Below are 4,693 nucleotides of genomic sequence, written 5' to 3'. Positions count from 1 at the left end.
CACACACACACACACACACACACACACACACACACACACACACACACACACACACACACACACACACACAGAAAGACATGCCACAGCTGACATACGCCGACAAATGCGCACTCTTCAAGTCGTGCACTCGGCAGAGAGGTGAAGCTTTCCAGAGAACAGCGGAAGCCCTCGCACTGTTATTATTTCCAAACGGCATGATGGGTCGGGGGCGCCAAAGAAGAGAGGGAAGCCAGAGAAAGGGAAGAGAACAAGGGGAGGGTGTTGGGGGGACTGCTGGGGGGCCTGTGGTTTCCTGTCTCCCCCTAAAAAAAAAAAACTTCACCTCCCTACCTAAATAATAGGAGAAGGGGAGTAGAAGAAAACCAGAAAACAGCCCCTCTGACCTAAACTATGTCAAACTGGTAGAAACGAGAAAGCAACTATGACAAAACTCCCATCAACCTCAAACAAGGGGAGGTAGTGTGTGTGCATGTGTGTGTGTGTGTGTGTGTTTGTGTGTGTGCGTCTGTTTGTGGGAGGCGGGAAGCGGCAGATCCGGTGGTTGAGATGCAGGGGTTGTGTAACAGCCTGTGTGCGTTTCGGTTTACGGGCCGTCTGAGTGTGCTCACTTCCTCGGCTTCTTCATTGAGGATGACCAAATATTCAGCAGCCACTAGTTTAATGTTTAGCTCTTATGTTCCACAAGACGTGCCCTTTGAGCAGCGTGTGTGTGTGTGTGTGTGTGTGTGTGTGTGTGTGTGTGTGTGTGTGTGTGTGTGTGTGTGTGTGTGTGTTGCACTCTCACGCATTTTGTTCCACCAGATAACATCAGCATGTTGATTCAGGGAAAGAGGTGCAGGGGTGGGTGGGGTATTGGGTGTGTGTGTGTGTGTGTGTGTTTGTGTGGAGGGGGGCTGGTGGCCCTTGAGACAAACTAGTGTCCAAATAATCATAAATAACTCTCCTTAAAGCTCCACCAGTGCTCACAAAAGACAATGAAGTCAGACAAAAAGGCTGAGGTTGCCCCCGTTTCACTCATCTGCCCCCCCCCCCCCAAGTCCACATCCCTCTCTCCTCCCTCGGTTCTCACTCGTTGGCCTCTAAACAGGATGAGGGCTTCATATGCCAAGAGGAATGTGTGACGCAAGCCTCAGCCTTGAAACAAAGCACAGGAAACGTGGAGAGACACATAGCCAGGAGATGGGGGGGACGGGCCTCGCTGAGAGGATGCGACGCAGGGGAGGCAACGCGGCGCATCAGGTGTGACTCACACACCTGTCACCTCACACCCGGGACTCGGCTGGCCCACTCTGTCCACACGACCGACTTTGGCATCATATTCACTCCAAATGACATAACTATACATGCAGCCTTATGCTTTCAAGCACGCTCGGAGCAATTGGTGCCTTGCTGTGAATGTGAGGGATCAAACCTGGAAACCTTTAGTCGCAGGACACAGTTAAAAGCCCTTGTAAATATAACCTGACTAACCCTCGCAACTGCACAGATATATAGGGAATTGAAATATTGGAATCCTTTGTCACATGGTGCAGATGTCCTCATTAAAACACAAACTTACAAAACACATAAACAGACACACACACACACACACACACACACACACACACACACACACACACACACACGCCTGTAACTGCTGGTTTCCACTTCAGTTGAAACCTTTAGTCGCAGGACACAGTTAAAAGCCCTTGTAAATATAACCTGACTAACCCTCGCAACTGCACAGATATATAGGGAATTGAAATATTGGAATCCTTTGTCACATGGTGCAGATGTCCTCATTAAAACACAAACTTACAAAACACATAAACAGACACACACACACACACACACACACACACACACACACACACACACACACACACACGACTGTAACTGCTGGTTTCCACTTCAGTTTAAACAGATTTAAGAACAACAATTACCACTTCTTGCCAGTAGTCAAATTAAAATTAATTCAAAGAATAAATGGCAAAATGTATTCAAACACCTAACTTCAAAAAGAGCCCCAAGTACAGAATCCTGGGAATCGAACTGCCGAACCTGAAACCCCTTGTGTACATTCACAACCACTTGCTCACAGACGGCACATTTGAATCCCATTACAAAACATCCCATCAGAAGCTCGAGTATTCTGAACACCACAGTAATCGAAGCTTCAATCCTTTGGTCACAGAATGCAATAATTTTGTCACCACTTATCACAATGAGGAGAAACGCACACATGGTACATGCCGGGAATCGAACCACAACCCCACCACATCAAAAGTCCAAAAGAACACATGGTCACATACACGCACACTACAAAATACGATAACAATAACAATAATAATAATGGACTATTAATAAGAGTGTAATTTTCAACGTGAATGAAACAATAGTCATGGCCATTTACAGGTAATTATATTCCACAACACGTTTACTTTTTTTTTCAGTTGAATTAACACATCGTGGTCAAACTCACCTTTCCGAAAGAGCGGGAGCCGTCTACTTGCTGGACAACGACTTGGAACTACTCTCTCCGCTTTAGTCCGCTGCAAAGTGACTCTGCTTCGGCGTCACTCACATGAGAACAAGCCAGTCAGCTCCACGCGGTGGTGTCTACACGCTGAGCGGGCGACAACTTCCCAAACTTATAAAACTCACTGACTTACTCGCTTAGTGTTTTTGTGTCTGAGTGTGTCGTGCGTATGTGGTGTGGAAACTGCTGCTGTGCTGTCACATGATCCACACTCTGTTTTCTCGGTGGGGTCGGAACGCTGGGCGGGACCGGGGCGGGGTGGTCCACTCCATTGTGTGTGTGCGTGTCTGTGTTGTCTTTACTGTTCGTCAATAAAATAATTTTGCATTGAGAAATCTATTCTCTAAATAAGTTAGTCTTATTTAAATTTTGTAAAAGGTATGTTTAGACCCATAGTGAAGTTACAGTAATGCACATTCTATGTTAGCAAGCTCTAAAATGTCCATCCATCTCCCTATTTTACAATGCTACTTATTCTCATTCCTGTTGTGTCCGGGTACACCCTTGATTGGTCACCAACAAATTACAGGGCATATACACATAAACAATATTCACATTTACACCTTAGTACAATTTTGAATCCCCCAACCTCAGAGCTGTGAAATTGTTGTGGTAACCACTTGCTGCCCTTTTCATGTGTGCGCCCACGTATCCATTGATCCATTTTCAAAAAGCATATCCTCCTTAGAGTCACAATTCTTATCTCAGCTAGGATCGGCTTCTGCTCACAACTGACTGGATGGATAATAACGAGAATAATAGAGCCTGTTATGGCTCGTGATTCATTGGCAACCAGTCTAGCTAGGTTTTTGTCCGTATTTTGCCCAAAAAACTTGCTTTTCCCACCCCTTTTTCATCAAAACAAGCTGTCGAGAAAATGGATAGATTGATAAATGAATACATCATCTCAGAATAATTTTCCTTATGTCTCCCCCATTTGAAATGTTTTTAGCACAGCAAATCCGCCATTTTTATGGAGTGTGCGACTGCAAATATTGCTCAAAGCCACCGGTGCAGACTATTTGCAGAACTTTTTATGTAACTGTAGCTCTTAAATTGTTATGAGAACAAAGGTAGGCTGCGCTGCAAAAATCTTTTGAATATCTTAGAATCGCCACCCTTTTAGTACATGAAGGTAATTGTTTTAGATCCACCGTGCACCTGCAGCAGATGGTATGAGGTGTTTGGCTGAATCTTTATAATCCTCTGCCTTTAGAATGAGAGATAACCATCATGTGATAAAGAACTGGTTGATTTTGAGCCATTTCAGGAACACTCGGACAGGAGGTTGATAACACAAGTTCTCACATAGAGTATTTAGATTCATGGTACTTTGTAGTTTTGTTTGTGTTTGTTGCCATGCAATTCTAATTGCAACATTTCTTTTTTGAAAGGATGTGTTTAGCTTTTGGACAATGTCAACAGTTGCTCAGTCTGTTATCTTTTTGTGTAAAAACAATAACATCGCACTCAAGATGTCTATATTTTCCACAACATAGTTCACTAGTTAGGACTCAAGGGAAAATTTAACTGGCATTCAGTCGGAAGTCCGACCTAACTTCTGCATTGACATTATTTTGATTGTTTCTTGTGTAGTATTCTAATTTCTTGTGATGGGGCTTTGGGGATTTTCATTAACTGTACGCTATAATCAACATGATCATCACAAAAAAGAAATCATGAAATATTAAACTGTACATAGTGAATCAAGCCTGCCATGTATTTAAGGACTGCCAAACTGCCCAGTCCCTTGTCAGATTATTGACCGCGCTCACTGTTGTATTCTAGACCTCTCGTTATCTTTCACAGTTGCTCTCGTTTTGTCATAGAACTTTGTATTTTCATTATTCATTTTTATCGATCTTGATCTTTGGTTTTGCGCAACTGGACTATAGTGTATGTATTCTCTGTGTTCTCTTGTACCATTGCAAGCACTTTTTGTTTTATGCATTGTTTTTTTTCCCAGCTCCTTGTGACAAGCGATTTCAGTTTATAATTTGTCGGTGCGCTTTTCCTGCAATAAATATGTTTGTTATCGCACATTGTCTGAGGCTGCATGTCTGGAATCCAAAACATTATTCGGTTCGGTTCAAAACATGACAATGACCGAGTAATTGACCATTCAGAATTCAACTGATTGTGTGGAATTGATTGCCGAGTTATCGTGTCTGGAGC

General features: G+C 43.5%; 1 protein-coding gene across 1 annotated transcript in view; it reads right to left on the bottom strand.

Moving 5' to 3' along the window:
- klf3 (Kruppel like factor 3 (basic)) overlaps nucleotides 1-2,720 on the bottom strand; it is a 20,137-nt gene extending 17,417 nt beyond the window's left edge. Inside the window, exon 1 of the mRNA XM_019876603.1 lies at nucleotides 2,462-2,720. The gene's annotated coding sequence lies outside the window, so the exon portion shown is untranslated. The remainder of the gene's footprint in view (nucleotides 1-2,461) is intronic.
- Nucleotides 2,721-4,693: the final 1,973 nt, after the last annotated feature.

The sequence above is a fragment of the Hippocampus comes genome, unplaced genomic scaffold (assembly GCF_001891065.2).
Source record: "Hippocampus comes isolate QL1 unplaced genomic scaffold, H_comes_QL1_v1.1 scaffold51, whole genome shotgun sequence".
Lineage (NCBI taxonomy): Eukaryota > Metazoa > Chordata > Actinopteri > Syngnathiformes > Syngnathidae > Hippocampus > Hippocampus comes.
This window is presented reverse-complemented; position numbering and strand designations above follow the sequence as displayed.